We start from the raw sequence: 25,695 nt of genomic DNA on the forward strand, positions 1-25,695 counted from the left end.
CTAGCCGCTTCTTTAGTCAGCTGATCCGCTGCCTCGTTTTCTGCTACCCCAGTATGTGCGTTCACCCAACAGAACTTGATTCCCCATCCCTCTCGAGTGAGATTCCAAACCAGATTTCTTGTCTGTTATATTGATGCTATATGGTTGTTCTGGTTTTTTATACCATCTATAGTGCTTCTACTGTCACTGTATATTGTTGCTGTCTTTTGATGAGAGGTGTCGACTTCTAATTCCTTGAGATATATTAGTGAATGAACCATAGCAAGTTGTTCTGCTTGGTTGTTGGAATAGAGAGGATGCAGTCTAAAGCAGCGTTCTTGTATAATGGACTCCCTGTTATATGCAACGAAAGAACAATCCACGTTCCTTTCGGTTTTGCTTCCGTCAGTGTATATTTATTTGGAATTCGTCACTTTCAGAGCTTTCCTTCACCTTAGTATATGTTATGTTCTCTTTTCTGGTTGAGGCTACCTACTGTAGTTAAGAGGGCGTTCATGGCAATTTGGATTAATGTTGGAATTTTCGTTATATCTTCGAAGTGACTTCATATATAAGAGAGAATTCTTGTATTTTCAGGGCAGATCGGTAGACTAGCAATAACACAAGCTACCTCGAAAGATATTGTCCTGTATCCTTTAATTATACGTATGGCTACAAGGCGTTGAACTCTGTTTAGCTTTTGTTGTGTTTTCTTTGAGTTTAGTGCATGTTTCCAGGCAGGTGCAGCATAAGATATCAGTGGTAGTATAGCACCGGTATATATCGTTTTTAGCGCTCGTTGGCCTAATCCCCACTTAATCCTTGCAACTTAGCTAGAAGGTTAACTACTTGTAAGCTTTTTTTCGGCAACATATGAGATGTGTTTGTTAAAATGTTTCATCTATTGCTACGTATTTTAGCTCGCTGGCTACCTCGAAACTTCCCCGTTTAGGAAGACCAGTATAGGTTGTTTTGAGTTTTACGTGAGATGCGGAGCATTTAGACTTGGTGCTAATGAAGGTAAGTCTCTTCTAGCGTGCCCACTCTGCAATTTTAAAGATTTCTTCGTTAGCCGTTACTTCTAACTGTAAGCCATCGCGTCCCCGAATCATTATCATCGCATCATTGCAGTAGTGAAAGCAAGTCTTAATAGAGAGTCGTACTGGATGTTCCAGAAACCTGGCCCACATCAGGAACCTTGCGGACAGCCTCGTTTGACTTTCGATACAGCTGTGGTTTTTAATGTCATGGTTGCTCTTCTGTATGTAAACTTATTTTACATACAGAAGAGTTTTTTTGGACATTTTAAATCTCTTAACTGATTGACTATGGCCGGCCACCACGCAGCATTGAAGGCTCCTTGTACATTCAGTGAGATCACTAGTACGTCTTTTTTTTTTTTTTTGCTGTACTGTCTTCTGTGAACCCTCCATAATTACATCAGCTGTGCTTGATTGAGGTCTGAATGAGTATTGATTGCTGCTTAATAGGTTTCTTGAGTAGAGAAAGTACATTATTCGTTTTTTCAGTTTTTCCTAGTACTGATTGGCCTGTATTTGCTATTCGTCCAATGTTTCTTTTCCTGGTTTTGGGTATAATTTTAGTTTTCATACTAAAAGAAATCGTCCTCTTTTTAGGCATTCGTTGTAAACTGTTACTATGAATCCGGGCAATTCGACAAACGCTCTTAGGAGTATATCGCTGGTTATTCTGTCCTCTCCAGGAGTTTTTCTTGGATCCATTGATCTTAATACTGGCTCGATTTCCTTATTCGTAAACAAGTCGTTAGGAGTGCCTCTGTCTGTTTTCATTCTTTGTCTGCAAGTTTTGTGGATTTTCTCCATCTGTTGATTCGTCATCGGGAATAAACTTGTTTATCAATAGCTGTAGTTTCTGCTAGGTTTTTAATGTAGGTGTGGGAGTGGGTATATCGCTGGTTATCGCTATTCTGGTGGGTGGGTGGGTCTACCAGAAATAGGTATGCATGTGTCGTATGTATGTGTGCTCAAAATTTTAAGATAAAATTTGTTCTGATCCCTGTCCTGTTTTGGACGTAGAATAATAAGCACTCCTACTCCTTTTTGAATAATAAGCAAGCAAACGAACACGCACACTTCGATTTAGTAATAATAAAGATGTTGTGGGAAGTATTCTTTTGGTTTAGGTAAAAACCATATAACACAAAAGTTTGCGAAACTGGCAAAACAGACTTCCTGATCGATCATTTTAATTAGGGGAGAAAAATAATGAGGAAGTCTGTCTCATAATTTCAAAAATATCAAATATAAATCTCCAGGAAATCATTGACGTAACGCATAACAGGAAGGAAGTTGGAAGTAATAAGTATTCTATGGATGTCACCTAAATCTATAACTGGAATAGCCAATATTTATTTACCATTAAACAAACTATAGTTACGAGGGTGGTCTGAAAAGTTCTTAGCCTCGACCATAGATGGCAACACTATTGGCACGATTTTTTTTTCTAAGTGCGTACATCTGTCATAAGCATCCTTGGGAAATTGCAAGTCATTCTATCAAGTAGTTTGTTTTATACAGTCAAAATGCGTGATATTGCTGAGACTATAGGGATTTCAAAAGAACGTGTAGGATATATTTTGCATGAAGAATTGCAAATGAAAAAGCTTCGCGCAAGATGGGTGCCGCGCTTGCTCACAGCAGATCAAAAACACACTTGCATGAAAATCTATGAACAGTTCTCGGGGCGTTTTTAACAAGAATAAAACTGATTTTGTTTATTAATTATCTTAGAAAAGGTAACAGAATAACCGGGGAATATTATTCCAATCTTTTAACCAGACCAGAGGGGAAAATTCCGGTTTGCAGAAGAAAAAACATCTTTCGTCAGGACAATGCACCAGCTCACAAAGGTGTTTTGGCAATGGAAAAATTAAGGGATCTGCACTATGAATTGTGCAGATCCCCTCTGACTTCTATCTCTTCCCAAAACTTAAACTCTTCCTCGCTGGTCAGTGTTTTTTTTTTTCGAATCAAGAGATGATTGCAGTTGTAGAGGGGTATTTTGCAGATCTTACTGAGAACCACTACAGGGACGGTATAATGGCGCTGGACCATCGCTGGAATAAATGTATTAGTCTTAAGTGAGATTATTTTGAAAAATAAAAATAATTTTGAAATTATAACATCGTTTTTTCATTGTTAGGCTGAGAACTTTTCAGCCTACCCTGGTTCTCCAAGATGTAAATCTTGGGGTAGAGACCAGTACTCATATAAGCTAGTTCGATTTTATCTTTTTTCCTACTGATTACTGAAAAAAATAGGGAAAATAATATCAGTAATGTTTCAAAGAGCAACTTTTGATTTCTATTCAAAATTTTATGACAAAATTTATTCTGATCCCTGTTCTGACCGTTACCATTGAAAATTTCACAATGAACGCGGAATCACAAGACAGATTAAAACTGAATATCCAGAAGTGTAAAATGATGCACATTTTAAATTGAATAATATTATGCGCTGTTCATAACATATCATATATCTGTGTAATAAAAAGCAACATATTATATTTGTTTATTATTGGATGTAACATATCTAATTTTAATTCACAATCTGAACTGAAGCAAGATGCAAATAGACTGTCATAGGATTTGAGATAATGTATATATTTAAATGCTACTGATTAACGTATCAAATAAAATAACAAGGTTCTCATGATCAGCTAAGCTAAATTAATTTTGTTTGAGATAATCCATCAAACCTATTAACATGCATTGATCCTAGTGCTTTTCTCGCCAATCTCCTTATTTGTTATATTCCCTTTACATTATTAAAGGAGGTACACTACTGACTTATCTAATCACCTGGTCATCTGACTAAGCTTATCACAGTAAAAAACCTAACTCGGATTCTGTCAATCTACCGTAATCGAAGTTTCTTCTCTCTTTCTTCCCCCCCCCCCCCCCTATTTCATTTGACTCTTTCGCCGATAGCGCTGTTGTTTTAGCACCCATGGAATCATCTGGTAGGGATTCAGTGGCATTAACTCCAGATTTTCTTTTCATTTTCAATCTAAACACACTTGGTTTGTGATAACGTTTATGCAACCACAACTTACTTCACAGTTTGTAGCTATTACGGAAGTACAAAAAAAAAAAAAAATAATAATCTAATCTTAAATTTACTGTTATTTAATGAGCAAAATGCAAGGAGATTAGTGTGTGATTAGGGTCACTGAAGAAGTGATTAAAATCATCGACGACTAAAGGTAAATCCGAGTGTACCGAGACGCTCGCGTCATCGGTACACTGAAAAATATATGTTGGTCTTCACAAATTTGTAATTATTATCGTCTGATTTTCATTGTCGGCTCTTGGCTTGAAATCGTGGGGGCGCTGCAACTTTCGAAATATACATACACACTGTATGTATATTTCGAAATGAAATATACATACAGTGCATGTATAAATAAGTGTTTGGATAAAATATCAAAATTATGGTAAAAATTAAAAAAAAAAAATTAAACATGAAAAAATATTGTTTATTATCGATAAAATTATACACTTTGATATCATTCAAAATTACTTAAAAATAAAATATATTCTTCTTGTTTTGTTTCATGAAAAATATTGTTTATTATCAATAAAATTACATAGTTTAGCATAATTCAAAATTACTTAAAAATAAAATCCATTGTCAATAACCCCAATGATGTTCTAAAATAAAAACTATAACAAATATTAAGTCTTTAATTGTAATGTCCAAATATTTAAAGAGACGGAGTAAACACGATAAGCATTACGAACACTCTACTACTGGCGCAAACTGCACATAAACAACAGTGGAACTGCGCGACGGACAGTGCCGCATTACGTTAATAGCTCGTATCTCACTATGACGTGCACATGCTTGCGCGCGTAGCAATATGACACTGTGGTAAACACAGTACTGCTAGCGCCCTCCTAAGTGCTACAAGATGGATTTTTATTATTTTTTATACAAAATAAGAAAATTGTATAGGATTGTTGATGATGAAATTAAATGTTACAATCAAATATAAATAAATTAATAAATATATTTATATATCCAGATAATTTTCCTTCACACTTTCCTAAACTTACAAGTTTAAAGAGACGGAGTAAACACGAAAGTGTTAACTGTTAACTTCTATAGTAGATGGAGTGAGCCCTTGGCTCTTTATCCCTTTATCTCTATTTTACTTGTGGAAGCTGGGTGGGTACTATGCCCGCTCTTGGTGAGCTTTTCTAGAGGTTTTCATTTTAAGATGTCTTTTGGTCTTCTGTGTTTGAAGTGGTCTGTAGTTTGATGCCTGTCTTAGTAATTGGTTTTTGTGGTTTTTTGATATTGTGAAGAATTTTTCTGCGACGGTTTTCATGAGTATCTTGATGCTTGGTAGATTAGTATCGCGATGAACACGAAAGTGTGAAGGAAAATTAGAGAAATGTATTTTTCGTAAGCGAATTCTTGGTTGGTGCGTAAACGTAATTACTAAAATAAAGAGCCAAAAGGCTTCAGTTCGGCTATGCATAATTATATAAGCAGAGTGGATATTAAATCCAGTATTATTTCAAAGCTGAGTCCGCACTAAGGCAACTCGTAAATACCAGAGCGTGTATTCCCGTAAGCTCTTTGGTCAACTTACCTTACGAAACTCATAGTTTTTACGTTCGGCTTTGAAATAATGCTGGATCTAATATCCACTTTGCTTATAGAAGAACCATTGATGTTCCACAACAAACGGCTCCTTCTTATCTATGTATAATAAATAATGAAAAAAAAGTTTTGTTCATTGTCGACTTCTACAATAAACCTCATGTTTACATGGAATCAAAAGGGATCTTCGTGTGCAGAGCAAACAGCACATAATTTTGCTATCATCTGAACCATATCGCCAGTAAGAGTTATTCTTTTTCTTTATACTGATTTCAAGCGCAACATTTTATATTTGTTAATATACATTATTAATCGTGTGTGTGTGTGTGTGTGTGTGTGTGTGTGTGTGTGTGTGTGTGTGTGTTGATGACGTCAAGCTGTTGTCTAACAAAGCAGCGGAAATCTTTATTTATTTATTCACTTTTTGTTTGTCTAATACTGATCTGCATAATCATCATATTTGTATTATCCTTATTGGAATATTCACATGAAACATGAAGATCGTGATTTTAATTCATAGACCTTCAAATAAAATATTACTTTATTTGGATTACTACCATCGTTTTACACCCATCTGTAAATTCAAAAAATCTGGGTGATGTAGTACTTCTGTGATTTGTATATTTTCATTCTGAAGCGTTTTCATTTCGCCTCATCGTCATAGTAAATAGAAGTAATCACCTACTCAAGGTTCGTGAAGAAAACGATTCTTCACGTCGCAGCAACAACTAAGAATCACATGCATCTTGAATGACATACCTATTTGTCATTTAATCAAATATTAGCAACCTGTAAAAGAGTTGAAAGAGAATAAGACACTTGGGATGAATGTGACTGGTTGACTTCATGTTCGCTTAACTATAGATAAACTCTACAGTTATTTAAATATGGGCTTGAATTCATCGCTTTGAAGTTAACCAATACGTCGATTAAAGGTTTGTCAAGTTAATGTTCGTTAATCAATTTCATCCAACATGAGGATGTCGGAAGAATCAAACCTTTCCTTCAGATGAAAAGATTTGAGTTGGATAAAGACCATCCTCCCCGGTCCTCTTCTTCTTCTTGAGTTTTCTATGCTAATGATTCTCATCTACATACTCCTTGATCTTCTTTGTAATAAATAATGAGTTTATAGTGCTCCAGTGCGGCCTACCAGTAAAACAATCAGCTGAAAACACGCAGATGAAGAGTAATTCTTCAAAGCCTGCCACTTTCTTAATTGGACGATTCATCGGAGGAAGGAAGAGGCTAGGTCATCAACAAGTTGTTCAAATTCAGGAACTGTAACCAATCTTTCTGAGAAAGACAAATTGGGCGTTCTGGATAGTTTGCTTTTCATCTCATCTCATCTTCTTTATACCCTCATTTACCTTGCGGTGTCGAGGGTTTATTAATCATCGGACCTCAAACGGTTCGCAGGATAAGGTAGTCAGCCCTACGCCACGGTGTATCCGATGTCCTGCAGTGTTGAGTTCTCAAGGCCGGTTTGCCTGCTTTGCGGGATGAAAAACCTCAGAATAAACTGGGGAAAAACCCTACTGTCCACGTCCGGCTAACTTGGCAATGGCTTAGGAAGATTCTTCAGCTCCTCACGTCACCGACGGGAATCGAACCTAGGACACTCCTTCCCCAGGCATATGGTTGCCTGGGTCAGCCACTAGGCTAACCGCGCGGACTAGTTTGCTTTTTTCTGTATAAATTTCTCTGTTAAACACTTTTTGGGGACTTGGCTTCTTTCTTCTTGTTGTTCTACTTCTAATACAGATTTTTGTACTGTTAGCGTTATAAGATCTTCAATTTGAGATCTGTTCTCTTTCAGTTTCCACCAGCTGCTCTACATCTTCATTGGCAACCTCTAACTCTTTAGCTAGCAGTACTATCTTGTAATATCTCTTGTTAGACTTTGTCGAATCCTGTGAATGTATGAATATATTTTCAGCAACTTCATGCAAACTCCATTCATACAATCTGCTGTCACCTCATTCCATGCTGCATATACATTCTTTGCACAATGTAAGATATTAAATTTCTTCCAAAATGCATGATATTACACTTCTTTTGCTCATCAACAGCCTGAGCATTTCTTAAATGATATGCCTTGAAGACAGAAATAATACCCTGGTCCGTGAGTTGCAGGAGTGAGATGGTATTCAGTGTTAATTGGATTCCCGTCGTAAGTCGCATACATCAAACGTTGAAGACTGACTTTATTACGTTTTATATCTGGAAGGGTAAAACCAATCAGTAATCTCTTCATTTATTCTCTACCTAGTCCTCAAGTTGTTGGTCAATTTGTTGGCCCAAGTGTATGTGACATTTTCAAATGCTATAATTGGAAGCTATCGAATATTTCTCTTTCAAAGCAGACTGAATGTTTCACGGTGTTTTCCAAATGCTATTCAACTAAGTTCAATACACAATAACAGACAGAATATGATATGCATTCGCCTTACGTAATATTAGGCAACACCAAACAACAAGTTTAGTTGTCATAGATTCAAAGTAATCCCAGTTTAATTTGGGAGTTCTTGAAGCCACTACAAATCAGACAGTAATAAGGAAATAATTTTCGTTTTAATGTAACATACAGTTACATTTTTGTTCTCCTTCCTAGCACTTTCGCTTTAGTACATTTGACAGCAATTACGTGTATCAATGTTATCAATCTTAGAATATTTTCATCAATGATTTCATCAATGCTTTCAATTTGCATGTCACTTTGCTTTAATACTTCATCGTCTTTGTCCACATGTGCTTTTGATATGCTTCTTTTTCCAGTTATTACTGTGTAAGCAAATACTGGGTTCATATACGATGTCAAATTTAGGAGTCAGGAGACCCAAGTCGACCTTTGACATGCTTACTTGAGAGATCTCACAATTGAGAAGTACAATAAATTTACTTATTGACCCACTATGACCTGACAAAAAAAATCACACACACACACACACACACACACACACGCACGCACATCTATGATCATTGGCATGCGGCAGAGATAGACTCTTACGATAGAACTAGTTTTCATACACTTCATTCTGAGCAGGTGCTCGAAGTCCTTGCGAACTACATGCAATAAAGGAAAACACATACATGAATAACATGAATACAGAAACTTGTTCTGTATTGCCGCATGATTGCTCTGCAGCCTTGAATATTAACGCAATTATTATGACAACCGTTTGTTGTTTTATTTATTGGGTTTAATAGTTACACTACAAAATGTCCAAACATATTGTGCGTCGGCGGTGCAAAGATTAATACCAAGTTATTGCCATTCCTGTTGAATATTTGTAGAATGCAGTTTCTAGGAAATAACGCTAGAGGAAGACTGTTCCATATATAAAATGGATTAGTGAGTATACTATGTCTGAAGGGTAACTGATGTTAATTTCTTGCTGACTGAGGTGAGAGTGGAATTATAGATCCCGTGTGGATGAATACAGCGCTCTATAGCACATTCATATAGCACTCTTCCTCTCGGGCAACTCGGGTTTATTCCACAAAAACAGCCAAACAGGTCACAAAAACACATGCAGTTAACAGACATAGTCTCGTAGCCTTAGATGTTTCGGCATAATGCAAACCAGACCAAATTTTTCCACGTAACAGCACCTGTGAATCTCAAAGTGGAGTGAGTTTGTAAGAGAGACATCATTAGATCAATAATCAACAGTCCAGAAATTTTAAGGAGGTTTTGGAGATCTCCTTAAATCACTATCAACTGACCTACCTACCAGCTTGTTCGTGATGCTCAGAATATAAAATGATTTCAATATATATATATATTTTTTTGCATTTTTATTTATCAACTCCACTGAGAGGAAACAAAATCAGAGTACTATTTTCAGAACCTATATTTTGTTTCGGTAGATACAAATTGTATCTAATTTCTACCTAAAAAAAATAAGATTCCACTATAAAGAACAATTTGTGTATTTGTGTTCTCGATGCTAGTGCTTTAATTAAATCCGTGAAGTCAAAAACGAAAAGTAGAGCATACAGACATGGAATGATGCTAGAGAACCTCTATTATATGGCGACTTATCACTGCGTAGCGTTCTAGAAAAAAAAACATTGTAAAAAAATGTATGTCTGTAGACCCACATTATCCGTTCAACAGACAGCGGTCTGATATTGAGGTCAAACATAAGAGGAGTAATTAATTTTTCTTTTTCTTTTTTTCTTTGCATGATTTTCTGTCACTGAGAGCTAGGTTATTTTATTTTTTATTTTGAAAAAAGCAAAACAATTATATAAACAATGAATCGAGTATTACAGACTGCTACCACCAGCTAACTATAAATGAATGTATTTTTCTAGCCAGTTTCCAGAAACCAAAGCCTCATCACTTCCGCAGTATGACACCGATTAACTTCATTCAGTTGTAAAACCTTGTACAAGGCATTGGAAATTTCTTCTGATCATTGACGGGATTCAACCCTAAGGTACTTATATCCGAAGGACATATATTTCAAATCATCCTCGACAGTAGGGTGAATCCAATCAACACTATTCTGTGTTGATTGGATTTTAATGGAATTTGATGCGAACACAGATTGATACGAAAATAACCATTTATTAACTTAAATGCCAATATTTCGCTGGTATTTCGCTAAAATTTGTTACAGTAGCGAGACAACCCAAATCCGGTGTAACAGTGGGACTAGTATGAGTAATTGTAGCGTGCAACACAAAGACTAAAGTCCTAATTAGGCGCCATCTAAGTTAAAAAAAAAAAAAAAAAGATTTAATTTGGTCTTAGGACGACTGTTTCCCAAATCTTTGGTAGATTTATACAGCCATACTTATTGAGGTTTGGAGTATGTTTCAAGACGTCTGTTGATTCCAGGAACAGCCCTGACTTGTAAAAGCTTCTGTGCAGCACTTTTGTTTTTCCCAATTGATCCTATGTGCAGGGGTTATCCAAAGCATGGTCTGCCAGACCCGACTTCCCATAGCGAAAGTGCCGGATATATGTTTTGTGTTCACTGAGGAGGATGTCCACAGTTCTTCCTGTCTGTCCATGGTAGGCTCGATGACATGAACAGGGCACTTCATGGATTCCTGGATGTGATAAAGGAGAGAATCTGTCCTTAGGTGAACGGATGAGAGTTGCCAATTTTACATAAGGTTTAAATACAGTGCGTAGTTGATGTTTGTTGTAGTCTTTTGTGATAGATAGTGAGGGGGATTTCTGGGGAGCATTTAGCATTTTATGTATCTTATGGGGATTATAGTCATAAATAAGGGGTAAATATCTCCCTTTAGTCTTTGTGTTGCAAGCTACAATTACTCATGCTGGTCCCACTGTTACACCAGGTGGCGTTTGTCTCGCGACTGTAACAAACTTTGTTTGTGTGCTCTGAAGATGCTGGATATAATATCAGCGAAATATTAGCATTTAAGTTAATAATTAGTTATTTTATTATCAATCTGTGTTCGCATCTATACCGTGAAAATCTAATCAATGTGTGTTTCCCCTCTCTTTCTTTTAAATTTTGTACCTGGCCAAGCGAAATTGGGCAAGTAATAATTTTACAGGATTTTTTATTTTATTTTACATTTCCTGTAACGTAATATTATCGAGAATAAATAGAATTCGATTTTCAAGCAATACATGAATTTAAATAAATCCAATTAATGAGAAGCGTTTTGCATATATTTCACGCGAATTTATAATTTTATTCATTCGGAATATTTTATTTTGGCAAAATAAGAACGATCTTAGAAATAGTCACGAATGTTATTAATACTAAAAGAAGTTGAAAAAAAAAAATGTGGCCAATTTTTCGAACTTCAAATAATGAATTTGCTGAAAGATCATCGCAGAAGCGAACGGCTAGCTGACAGCAGACAAATGAGGAGTGTAATTAATATTTCCGGGTAGATGAATTCCCGAATGGAGGCGCTCAGAATTCCCAAGCCCTTTTGAAAATCATAAAAGGAAGAATGATCTCAGAGTGACGTCAAAACGATGGTAGTGGCAGCCGCTATCATTTTAATCATACAAATACCATCATGAAAATAAATAGAAGGAAGTTGTCCGAGGTTACATTCAAAGCTTAGAATTATTAACAAATGGAATCACAAGATTAAATATTAATCAAATATCCTTACTGATGGATGAAAAAAAACAGATAAGCAAAATGCATCGGAAAATAACTGGGAAGGAAAACAGAAATTGAACAGAAGATATATTTTTAAAAAATGAAATCGCAGGACAGAAAGAGGGAGGAGGGTACTCAAGATTTACGAATTAAAAATGAAAGCAAGCACTTGAAAAGGAAAGAGGAGAAACGCAGAGAACAAATGTGGTTTGGCATGTTTTCAAATTATTATTAATAAAGACATGAACCACAGGTTCTCAAATATTGTTTAATATTTTATTTGTACTGGTTGAAATTATCGCCAAAGCAACTAAGGCTATGAAGTAAGAATATCATGTCCGTTAGGCCGGTCTGTCTGAGGTGGGGAGGGAAAGAGCCATAATACAGTGGCCTCATAGCCTTAACAAACAAATCTTTTAGAGTGAACACCTTTGGGAGGAATTCTAAGTAAATGTCACAGATTCTGGACTAATTATCGAAATTTTGAATTTTATTTTGCCAATTTTCTAAAAAAGTACGAACCCAATGGTCTTATTGGCAAGACCATTCACTGCCGTCTGCTATTATTATTATTATTATTACGGACAACTCCAATGAGTCCTTAGACTCATCGGGGGAGGCCCTAAGCAGCATGTCAAGAACTATCATACTTCGCCTTGAACTTATTCACAGTCATGGCACCCACAGCAGACTCTGGCAGCTTATTCCACTCATTCACCACTCTCCGAGTAAAAAACCTAGCTCTAACACCCCCTGCTAAATACACTCAGTTTCCATGGATGGCCCCTAGTTCTCCTACCATCGCCGCTATTCTGAAAAATTTCCTCTGAATTAATTTTGTAAAAACTCCTCAGTAATTTTAATGTCTCAATCATACCACCCCTTTTCCGCCTATCAACCAGTTTCTGTAACCCATAAATCTTCACCATGTTCTCGTAAGGTTCATTCCATAGACCAGCTACCATCTTGGTCACTCGCCTCTGGATCCTCCCAACCTCCTCCCCATCACTAAGAAATCCTGGCGCCCAGATCTGAGCACAATGCATGGTTTAACTACTTCCTTTTCACAGTATTATCTTAACTCTATCTGCCGGCCTGATTGGCCGAGTGGATAGCATATCCATGGGTTCGAATCATCCAGTGACATGGATGTTATGGAAGTCTTTAGGTTGTATACAATATGTTAGCAGGAACTTAAAGAGGCTGTACGCCTCTTTAAGTTCCTGGTAACATAAGAAGTTTGCTAACTCCTCATGTTAGTAGGTAACTTGCACTGAGGTCTCTAGGCATTTTTTATGCTATAGTGTGTAGTGCCTTAATTATCTGATTTTCCAGTATTGCAAAATTGCAGAATCTAAGCAAACACGGTCATGGAGTTAGACGATATATCGGCCAATGTGTTCTGTGCAAGAGAATTAACATCTCCTCTAAACGAAAATTAACATCTCTTTTAGACCTCCAAGCTGTTTTTAATTTAACTCCCAATTCTAGTAAGGTTCCAATGGGTTGGAAAGAGGGCCAAATAATCCCACTGAATAGGATGCTTAGTTTTTATTCATAATTCGTTAGGTTTCGGCAAACTTTTATACAAAGCAGTATCATGAAATTTGCTTGGTACTCTCAAAATTAAAACAAATAGCGATAAAAATCCTCAAACAATATCAGAGTATAAACCATCCACTTCTACATTGTCCTCACCTAGATACAAAGTCTCATCGCTCACGCTGAAGAAGCTGCGCAAATTCATAGAGAATTAAAACATGTTTAGTGTACAAAATAGAGAGATATATATCATACTTACATTATATATTCCTCCAGTATAATCATCAGCTATCTGGATAACATTTTCTCACATGAGTAGTAAACAGATTTTCCATCTTCAAAGCAGGAGTCCTAAACATCTACCAAGAACAGGTCCATGCGGCATATGATGTCCGAAATTATCAAAGCGAAATTTTAGCGAAATTATCAAAGTCATAGGCAGGGTAGGCGCTAAGCTTTGTGATACCTAAGGGAAAAAAATCGGCACTTTTTCTTAATTATTAATTTTAAAAATTGGCGCATTTTTTAAGTGAAATTTTTGCAAATGTTCATTAATTAGTGCCTGGGACAAAGGACTTATTTCATGGTTATAGAGTAGATATTTCCTAGCTCCATTAGTTCGGCAGTCGCTCGACAAGTTCTTGCCTGGCTCTGTGATATAACATCAGCGGTATCCAACAAACGTCCCTAACCGTACCTAAGCTTGGAGCGTCCGTTCCTGTGAGCAGACCCGACCCTACGTCTCCTCTGTTATCAGCAATAAAGATTTTAACGCTACCAATGCCGTTACTATGATTTTCGCACAGTTACGTCAGTGTTTGATCAACATCGATTTCAATCATAAGAAGCAGCTATTGTCTACCATTGATATAACTACTGCTTTGTCATCCAATGCAAGCTATAATACAGTGCTTCCTAACTACAGATCAATTAAAATCACTGCTGTTATATGAACAGCAATTTATGGCAATATTGCCACTACAGTTTCCAAACAATCGTATATACATAAGTATGCTTTTATTTTCCATTGTGAACTTAGTATTCATATTAAAAAGTCTTGATTAATACATGAAAAAAAAAGTTATCAGCGTGCACGCTGAATATACACTCGTGTTCATAGAAACCGCATAACTTTACATAAATATAGTTTTAGTGGTTAAATGGTAATTTTCACAGGTTTATTATTAGATATTTCCTTGTATCGGATCATTTATCATTCCCAAGGGAGTATAATGTAATAGCTGCTGCTTTACGTCAGAATTTTTTATGCTATAAATAGACAGCAAGAGCTACACCCTCTGTCCAAAAAGAAACCGAACTTTACGAAAATAGAAGAAACTAGTGGCGCCACCTCTTGTGTTTTTCTGTTGTCGAAAGCGGCAACCTTCATTAGTGTTGTGTCAACGGTTTATGACATTTGTTTCATTAGAAGCCGAGTTATAGTGCCAAGAGTGACAGTGTGTTTTCACGAACGGTCGGTCGTCACGATATGCATGCCGTACGCGACGAATTCTCGCTATCAATCGCTTCAAAACTTCGAGATAAAACTCACCAATCACTGTTTGGCCAGGCGGAACGAATCCTTTGTGTTTAATGCCCTTCGAATGGTAGAAACAAATCAGCATTGTCTTTACTTTTGACTTCTCCAAGCGACTTTTTTTCGGATGCCCCTCTTCTGGTGGTCTCCACTCAGCACTCTGGCGCTTTGTTTCGGGCTCATACTCAAAACACCACGTTTCGTCACCCGTAACGATCGTTTCAAGGAAGTCTAGTCCTTACGAGCGGTTTTAATGAGGTCCTTGCAGTCTTCAGTTCGATACATTTTTGGTGGTCGGTCAACTTGTGGGGAACAAATCACGAATTCAATTTACGCAGGCACAAAGTCTCGGTCAAAACGTTGTGCACAGTTGATTTTGGAATCCCCAATTCATCTGCAATCAATCTCACGGACGATTTCGGGTTTTCTTTGATGAAATCACGCACTTTTTGGATGTTAACTTCGCTCAGTCGAGTTTTTGGCCGGCCCAGCTTTTCGTCGTCCTCAAGCGTCTCACGACCATTTTGAAATCGTTTAAACCACTCGCAAACTTGAGTACTGGATAAGCATTCATCGTGGTATGCTTTTTGAAGCATTTGATGCGTTTCGGTAAAACCTTTACCAAGTTTAACACAAAAGTCAATCGCACCTCTCTGTTTGAAACTCATTTTCCGACCCTTTCGTCAAAACACACTGTCACTCTTGGCACTATAACTCGGCTGCTAATGAAACAAATGTCATAAACAGTCGACACAACACTAATGAAGGTTGCTGGTTTGGACAACAAAAAGATACAACAGGTGGCGCCACTAGTTTCTTCTATTTTCAAAAAGTTCGGTTTCTTTTTGGACAGAGGGTGTAGCTTTCGCATTTTCGTGCTGAGATCATTATGTCTAATTACATGCAGTTTACACCTAGCAGAAAAAGTGTGATTCAAGCTTTGAATAGAGAAGGCTATTCCTCTGGTGAAATAGCTAAAAGGGTGTCCTGTAGTCAATCTACTGTGACGTGGCTGTTGTTGAGAGTGAAGGAAACCGGAAAGGAAGGAGACAAGAAGAAAGTCACTGTCTACACCATGCCAAGATCGAGTTCTAAAGCGGCTCTGCCTCAAAAATCATTGTGCGTCGTTCGGAGAAGACACATTCAACAATCTTTGTTAACGAAAAAAAAACGAGATAGGCTCGGTTAAATTTGTGCAAAGAGCATGCCAAAGGGATCCCTGATCAGTGGAAAAGAGTAATTTTTTTCTGACGAAAAAAGGTTTAACCTGCAGGGCGTCGACGACAGACAGACAGTTTGAAGACTATCAGGGGAAAAATTCAACCTTGACTGTCTGATTTTAACAGTCAAATTCTTAGCCAGTCAGATGATCTGGAGATAAATGACGTACCATAATGTTAATCGCTTGCATGCTTTCATTTTTGTTCAGGTTAATAAATAGCTCAATCAACGCTCGATTCAGCGACTACCGTGGCTAGGAAACATCCCAGATCTCAACCCCATTGAGAATTTGTGGTACCAAGTGGAGACTGAAATGCACAAGAAGCCGAAAACACTTGTGGAGCTCCAAGAAGCCATTATAAGAGTATGGAACCATGAATTGACAGTTGCATCCATCAGGAAATTCATTTTGTCAATGCCCCGCCGATGCCAAACTGTAATAAAGGAAATAGGAGGTACCCACGAAGTATTACACTACAAAAAGTGGTAGTTGACAGTGGTGGACCGTAAACTTTGGGGGCCCTGGACTAACACTCTTTGGGGGCCTATCCAATTAACCAAAATTAACCCAAGTTTGGGTTAGTTGTGGCGACTCATTTGCCATTTTGTCGAAAAACTGTTTTTTTTTATCCTTTTTTAATACAAAAAATTATAGGCAACAGACATTGAAGAACTTTTTTATATTTCATTTGATGCACTTGATATACAAACTTTTATATACAGTTATAATGAGAAAAGGTTTTGTATACATAACAAACATCAAACATAAACAAAAAAAAAATACTTATTCTTAAAAATAAAATAAATAAAACATTCCAGGAGTTATATAATATAAGTTTTTTTAATACATTAAAGAGACATTTAAAGAGTAACTCTTCTGCATTTTTGCGCTGCAAATTCTTTTATTTGATCATCACATTGTAATTCTTTGGTTAAATTCACAGTTTATAGAAAGAATTGATAAATTTAATCTTTCATTCCTCATTGTTATCCTATATTTGTTTTTTATATCGGAGCGATCCTTCTTCGATCTATATTGTCACTAAACGTTTTTAATATGCATGATATCACCGTAACTATTTTTTAAAGCTCGAACAGCATCATAGTGACAAGACCATCTAGTCTAGCTTAAACCATTTATCGAAAATTTTAGTTTTGTTTCACAATTTAGAAGCTCCCACCTATGGGTAGATGCAGAAAAGAAAACATATATTTGTTGCACTATTCCAAAAAAGGCTTTGGTCGCAGTTCTCGTTGTTGGATATGTTTGCGCATGAATGGATCGAACTCTGCTAGTAATTCCAGAGCCCCCCATAAAATTACCATTGTGCGGAGAGCCAAATATTTCCTCGTGACCTCTCAATGCTAAGTCTCTTACACTTAAATATTTCACGACTGCAATAACACGTTTTAGGACATTGTGGTAATATTCCGTATCTTTTCTTAGTTGCTCCTGCAACTGTGTGTCAATGATAGACTTATTTTCTTGACGTGTTAACCATACTAACGATTTTCTATGTTCATTAGAATTTTCGTGACTTTCTAAACATGGTCCTATATTATAACATAAATTGAAAGCCAAACGGCTATTTTTGTGGCATCCTTAATAATAATTAAGAGGATTCAAATCCCTTGTTGTTCAACTGCCAGTAAGCAAAACTCTAAGATCGAGAACTACTAATCTATGAGTTTCATATATACCGAAAAACTATCCCCTAGGGGCTGTGTTTTTACATTATGAGAAAATATCAAGGACAGTGAGGGATCTTGCTCCACCTTTGCTTCGAGTTGCCTTGGTGTTGTACTACCAAGTGGTCATTTACACTTGGATTTGCCGATAGTTTTTCGGTGTATATATGAAACTCATAGATTCGTAGTTTTCTTTTTTAAGCTCCGCTTTTGTATTTTCTACCAGACATTTTTTAGGTCATTTACACTTGGATTTGCCGATAGTTTTTCGGTGTATATATGAAACTCATAGATTCGTAGTTTTCTTTTTTAAGCTCCGCTTTTGTATTTTCTACCAGACATTTTTTAGGTATTTATTTAGTATTTAGTAAACTTTGCCGATACTTACTAGTGAGGAAATGAAACACCTGAACAGTACACTTCACTGAACAAATGACTATTTAATATTCAACTATACTGTACTATACATAACCTCAAATGTCAAATTTTACCGACTACCGACAGAGGCGCTAGAAGACAGAGCCGTATTTACTATTTACTAACATTTAAAACATTGATATTTGATATTTAATTCAAATCCAATAATGTTGCAAATTAACGATTTTAACGTTACCGAGGTACGAAAAAATTTTGTATAATTTATTTTTTCTTAAATTTGTAATTTAAATTGTTTTTATTTTTATTTTTATGAACGGGAAGGGGGCCCTTTGATTGAACGGGGCCCTGGGCTGAAGCCCATAAAGCCCATGCCTAAGTCCACTCCTAGTAGTTGAACTAAATTTTGATACCGGTATTTGTTTTTCTAGTGAAAATATCACTGTCTAGTCCATGTTGAAATATTTGAAAAGTTGTCAAGTTTGTTGTTATTTCCTAATCGTGTCACATCTTGCGCTAAAAAGATAAAAAAAAATCAGCTAACGCCTTTTTTATTCCCGTATACGGGAGTAGGCGAGGCCATTTAGCCCTATCTAACTTTTGGAGACTGAGCGGGCAGTTCAATTTCCACTGGTACCCAATCAGAGACAGATGGCCCAAGGCTATCACTAATTAAGTGATACGCAGTGAAGAGAGACGGCTCAAATGTACCGCCATCTCGTGGTCCCTAACCCTAACACAATATATTTAATGTCTGAAATAATGTGGGTTCTACGGTCGATTTTCTTGAGTTTACAGGACGAAAAACAGGGCGCTAAAAAGAGTCAAATATTAATCAAAAATAAAAATGCTATATTACCTTCTTCATTATATATGGCAATTAGTGTTATTATTCCTTTTCATATAGGCATTCAAATTTAATTACCAAAAAAACATGGTTACAGCAGGTGATGCGGTTTCTTCATGGTCACCATGAGTGTAAAATGCGAATTTTTAGTACAATGTAAAATTTACAGGAACTTTTTTCCAAACTCGATGCTCTTTCCTGTAAAGTGTAAATTTACACCGAACGGACTTCACAAAGCCGATTAGTACCATAAAGGTATTCGAAACTCAGAGCAAACTTGTAGCTAAAAGAAACGAGTGCTGCAAGTTGAATTCTATTTGATGAACATGAATTTGGACACGAGGACTTGCATGTAGCTGAAGGTGCAAGTCCTTTTCTGCTATGTCACAGAACTAGCAACGTTGTGGGAACCGCAGCCTCCGATTCGTAGGATGAATTGTACTTCCCAAAGAGGTGCAACCATAACATACAGATGAAATTCATCTCCCACCTAAAGACGATCACCAACATCCACCACCACAGCAATATTCAAACTCGAGCCTCCTAATCAGGCAGTTCACACAACAAAAACAACAACAATTACTGAAAATTTATTTTTCACTTGGTTAGATTATAATAAATTTAGTTTAATTGTTTATCCAAGTGTGAGCAAACAAAGTTTGCGCCTGAAAGTATCTTCAGGACTAAGGGTAAAGGTGATACAACACCAGGGCAACTCGTTGCAAAGGTGTAGCAAGCTACCAACACTCCTATCTCAGTATCTCCCATAATGCACAACACATCTCCTTGCAGATATGTATAATATTATGCATTAAGGGAAGGGCCACCACCCAGACTAGTTTCGACCTTATGAATAAGTGAAACGGGCTCTAAAAATAAAACGATCTCGAGAGATCGCCCAACTCCGCGTTGTTCCACTCAATGACAAGCTCACCCCGTCACCGAGAAGAACTTCTCAGCATTGGCTCTACCCAGTGGCAGGATCACCCCACCACCAAGCAGAGCCATAATCTCAGCGGTGGTCTCACTCAGAGACAGGCAAAAACCTGTTCCCAAGCAGAGCCTCTCAGAACTCAAGTCTCAACCGCACTGGTTTCGACCTTTATTGAGGTCTCTTCAATCGGAGCCAGGCCCAGAAGTGGAGATACCAGGCAGAAGCAATGGCAGGTCATCTTTACCTATAGGAGTTGCCAAACGGTGTGCCACCTTTTTATTAAATTACTCTGGATTTAGAGAAAGATGTTGAAAGTTTATTTTTCACTTGGCCATCTTCAGGAGTGGGGTAAGGTAGCACAACACCGGGCAACTCGTTGCAAAGGTGGAGCAAGCTAACATCACTCCTATCTCTGTATCACCCATTATAGGTAAAGATGACCTGCCATTGCTTCTGCCTGGTATCTCCACGTCTGGGCCTGGCTCCCACTGAAGAGACCTCAATAAAGGTCGAAACTAGTCTGGGTAGTGGCCCTTCCCTTAATGCATAACATTATACATATCCGCAAGGAGATGTGTTTTGCATTATGGGAGATACTGAGATAGGAGTGATGTAAGCTTGTTCCACCTTTGCAACGAGTTTCCCAGTGTTGTACTACCTTACCCCAGTCCTGAAGATACTTTCAGGCGCGAACTTTGTTTGCTCACACTTGGATAAAGGATTAAACTAAATTTATAACAACAATTATTATTATTATTATTATTATTACAATAACTGCTACTACTACGACTGCATGAGCAAATCTAGCGCTATTAGAATCCTTTTTCATAATCTAGGGATGGTGCTTTGACGCCAGTTAACATTTTCCCCACCTAATATGCAATTATTGCTTTTAATTTCTAACTCTACAAACTGCTGTGGAGAAATTGAATAATTCTAGAACACTGTCGATGCTTAAGAGGGCTGAGCATCTTGATTTTTATATTTTTTTCTTTGTTTTTAAGAACAATCTTTTAAAGTTCATCTTTGGCATATTTCTCTTATATATCTAAAGAACAAACACTGAGAATAGTAACATGTATCTGTAAATCTTGAAAAACTCGGACGAAACAAGACACTTAAACAGTGAACATAAAAAGGAAGGTAATGGAACACATATTTATTGTCTTAGTCAATAACGCTTAAGATATTTTTTTGATTAGACTCCAAACACGAACACTCCCTGACGATAACCATCATCTAATTAGTTGGACTCCGACATTTTCCCTATTTCTTTGTGTCAAAAAAAATCAATCATTTACTTATTGCAATAAGTTATTCGAAAACATTGCAATAACTAACTGCAGATGTGAGGGATTTACCACCTGGGATGTTTTCTTTCACTTTCGCCCATTATAATTTACTCTGTGTAATTTCCAGTCCTTTAGGGTCTTTCCCCTTTGAGTTTTCCCATTTCTGATTGCTCGATTCTTGTTTTGTTTTTTTTCTTCCTCCAAGCCAGTTTTACTCTTTTTTTTAAAATAATTATATGGTAGAATAGAAAAAAAAAAAAAAAGCAGAGAACGATTGAGAGTACAGAATGTTTAATGAAAAGTGCATTTGGATAATTTTTTATTTAATTGAAAAGAAAGTGTGTGTTTCGAACACAGTGAGATTAGATCAATATAACACTAATAAACTTCAGGTTAATACGCTCATGAACCAAAACATCGTCAATATCCGCCAAATAGTATTAGGTCTCTTTTACCCGAATATCCACTTGCATTGGTGTCGGCATTGGCTCTAACATTTTCTGTGGTCTAGATGGTCTGGAATACCTCAGGACCAACTAGACAGAATAACTCCCACAGAGGTTAGCCAGTGAGTATGGCACAGGTGGATGATGCATTCCACAGTTCCCACAAATATTCGATGGGATTCAAATCAAAAGAATTAGGCCGCCCAGCAGGGCACACAGAATGCCTGAATGTGCTCTTCAAACCATACTGATACAATGCGAACCCTCTGACAAGGGGGTCCAAATCCATCGAGCCAGATTTTCACCATGATAGTCCGAAACAATCTCCAGGTACGAATTAATGGTCGAAGCGAGTTAATTTGGGATGAGAGGACCCACTGATGTATATGAGAACAATCTCCAGGGCCGCATTTAGCATTAGGCGCAAGATGGGGGCCTCATTTTATAACCTTGCTCCTCACAAAGAACAATAAAAAAACAGCATAGTTATAGTTGCAAAATAAAATACTTATTTTTAAATATTAAATTCATAATATAAAAACTATAGGCCGCTGAAAAATTTGTGAGGCTTTCTGCTTCCATTTGAAATACATTGTTCTTTCCTTAGAATATAAAACTAACAGGAACTCCGTATTCCATAAAATTCATGTATGTAAGCGTACCGTTTCTTTGCTGGACGTATATACACGTCCAGCAAACCTGGATAATATTCTGTCCACCTGCTGAAAGAACATGGATAAGAAGTGTAGTTTGAAAAGAACACTTAACTACATTATCTGGTGTACGTAGTAGCTACGTTCTGTGGCCTACAGCAAGAAACGCAGTTGCTTGTCGTTTGCTCGGTAACCGGAATCTAAGTTATATTCAGACTAAATACCTATGAGTTATATTCATTTTGCTGCTTGTTTTTATCGTATAATTATAGTTTTTAATGCCAGCGTAAAATAAGAAATCCTTTCATACTTTCTTCACTTCATATTGTATCACTTTGGAAGATCGATGTCACTATCAATTTTTTGGCTAATTATTTTAATCGCCAATACATTTTAAAATTCTCCAAGAACTTGATTGAAGATAATTATTTTTGTCAAACAATTATTTTATAAATTCATGAAAATTCCAATCTAAAAATGAATACAGCCTTCATCTGTTCCAAATTAAGTTTCCTAATTTATTCATACTCTTAGTTCGAAGGTTAGTTATCATACGTAAATCTTGAATCATATCAGGTAATGCATAATTTTTATAACGTTGGTTTTTGCATTTCAACTTTCTTGGTTTCCCCCTAATCACTCACTACAAATCAAAATAAATGGCAGTTTTGAAGTAGCGATATTTTCCCTACACTTTATCCTTCGAAACATGTGTAGGTGCATGCGTCAAAATGAAATTTTATTTCCAAAATTTTCATAACAGAATTAATACGCCTTTAATGGCTAACTCCCCACTCCCAAAATTATCACCACACACACACACACACAAATACTGTCAGATAACATGTGCACACTTTCTTTTGTTTGAATTCGTTATTTTTCCAAAGTAATTGTACTGTTGCATTTTTAAGCAAAAGACAAAGGCGTAGAATCTCTGATAAAATACCATTGGATATAAATTAAAAAGACTCCCAATCGGAAACCCCAAGTAATGCAGTTTAACACCATTTGTTGTTCATAAAAAAAAAAAAAAAAAAAAAAAATCCTTCCTAAAATTTTGCAAGGAAGGGAAGCAAAATGTCATGTTTATTTCAATAAATGTTATTTAAAAAATATAAATATTTGACATAATATTTCCAATGCAAACAAACATGTTTTATGATCATTTATTTTCGCACATGAGAAATTCGTTTTTATTTGGGAAGAGACACAATAAGTAAATTGTGCAGCAAAAAAGGGGTCAATCCAAGAAATACAGTGCACATAACTACAATAATCCGTTAACTGCGGGGAGGGGAGGGTAATTGCATTTTAACAGATAGAATGCTGATGAAGTTTCATCAGCATTCTGCCTTTTTATTAGGTCAAAGGGATTTTGAGTATATTTGCGAACAGATATATTCAACATAACTTAGCCAGTTTTGTTGTAAAAAGTGTCGCATTTGAAGAAATATTAGCAGCATAATAATAAAATAGAAAAATTCATAATGCTTCAGAATAACTTGATAATTTTGAGAATACCAAAACAAGATGAGACACATCTGTAGAAATCTATTATTATTATTATTATTATTATTATTATTATTATTATTATTATTATTATTATTATTATTATTATTAGAGTCCTTTTAATTATGAACTCTATAAAGATATACTTAATAAATTTGTATTTTTGTGGTTTTTAAATAAATAAACTAGTTTCATTTTGTCACAGATGGTTTTCGCTGGACTACCGACTTTTAGACTATTATTCTTATCAATATTGTAAAAACTCGATTGTAGCTTAAATATTCCAAAGCACATTACATCGATTTTTTTACTTAGGTCAAGTCCCATAAGAATATTGTAAAAAATAACCTTCTTTGTCTCTGTATATTTTGTATTAGATATTTTTGTAAATAGCCCTTTGGAAATTAACTGTATATACTTCTTTAATAAGAATATGTTAGTGTTAAAAACAAAGGCAATGTTTTTCGCTGGAGCTGTATGTAATAGATCTTCATGGCGGCATTAGAAAGGTTGTTTATTAAATTTTGTGTGTATGAGAAAGGCTTACAAGCTGTGCATGTAAACGCCTCCAAAGTCAGTCAGAAAGGTTCAAACAACTTTCCAATGGTTGGCAACTTACAATCAAAAGAAGGCACAGAAGAGAACAAAGAGCAGTCTTAAGAGAAGGCTTCGAGTTGCCGAAAGGAGATGTTCCAATCGCCGGAGAAAAGCTTCCAGGCCAGAGCGGAATCCCGGTTGACAGTTGGCAGCAATTCGCGTTAGTGGAGGAGGAAGAAATAGGATGAAGTCGTCCATCGTCCAGGCATTTTTGGCGAGCCCAAGCAGAGGAGAAAAGGCGAGACAAATTACCCGAAACACCTTCGCTCGGAAGTTTTTCTTTTTGCCGTGGGAGAATAACTTTTTGCCAGGGCTGTATATGAATACCTCAGGGCGTAGTTTACAGCCCGCTATTTTCCCGATGAGATATTTCTGAAGCCAGATTTCGTGATAGAAGCTCAAGATCTGAGATGAGAGAATTGCCTTAGAACTTTTTTGAGCAAGACCTTTGACTGAATGTGCGATACAGAGCTTTTGTAAGTTATATACCTTTGTACAATTCATCTTATAATGTGTTTTAATTGGACAATTAAGATATTAACAGTAACAAGAAGTGTCATTAAGAGAATCTATTGGCATATTTGAAGTTGATATACAGTTTGTAAAAGTAACTTAATAGAGAGTTAGCTAACCTCTTTGCAAGCATACTAGAAGTTGAATAAGTGGATATTGTGAACAGAGTAAATAAGTTTTTGAGTTAAAGAAAGTTTTTGCGATCATTTTGAAACACGTTCCAGAGACAACAGAGGTTTTTTTTTTTTGTGAGCTGCTGCTATTTGTATTACTTAGTTGGGTAAGAGCAGTTTCTATATCACATAAATAGAGCATTTGAATTTCAAGTTTATTATTATTTATAAATTAAATTGATTTTTCAGTTCATTTTTTTGTGCATCAAGATTCTAGTCATTTTAGGGTAGAATGTCGAGTAAAAAAAGTGGATGTTAGCGAGCATAGCAAGTCATTACTATTTATTGCCTTTACGTTTTAACTAAAGCTGGAATTATTATGCTTATTACTGCAACTTAAAAAAATCAAAGCTGGAGTTGAATAAATCTTGTACTAAATAAATGTTGTAATTCCATAAATATAATGATTTTTTCTATAATTTTTATTACCGTAAATTCAAAACTTTTAATATTTATTCGGTATTCAGAATTTTTGTAGCAATTATGATGCTTGTCAACGAAGCTTGTCAATTACATGGAATATTTAAAAGTGTAAATAATATATATATTTAAAATTACATTAAAAGATTTTAAACTATTTAGAAAATTTAATATTAAATATAAAGTATCGTAGAAGTTGCATAATTA

The 25,695-nt window shown here is 36.2% G+C and overlaps 1 protein-coding gene across 3 annotated transcripts in view; it reads right to left on the reverse strand.

The window, feature by feature from the left end:
• LOC150092412 (organic cation transporter protein-like) overlaps positions 1–25,695 on the reverse strand; it is a 248,564-nt gene that overhangs the window by 177,069 nt on the left and 45,800 nt on the right. For 2 of the 3 annotated variants that reach the window (XM_090414999.1, XM_090415000.1), the window contains exon 2: positions 13,542–13,748. The exons of the other annotated variant lie outside the window; for it this stretch is intronic. The gene's annotated coding sequence lies outside the window, so the exon portion shown is untranslated. The remainder of the gene's footprint in view (positions 1–13,541; positions 13,749–25,695) is intronic. 3 annotated transcript variants of the gene reach the window in all.

Source organism: Typopeltis vanoorti, chromosome 26, assembly GCF_054136105.1.
Source record: "Typopeltis vanoorti isolate ZY-2024b chromosome 26, IOZ_Tvanoo_1.0, whole genome shotgun sequence".
Lineage (NCBI taxonomy): Eukaryota > Metazoa > Arthropoda > Arachnida > Uropygi > Thelyphonidae > Typopeltis > Typopeltis vanoorti.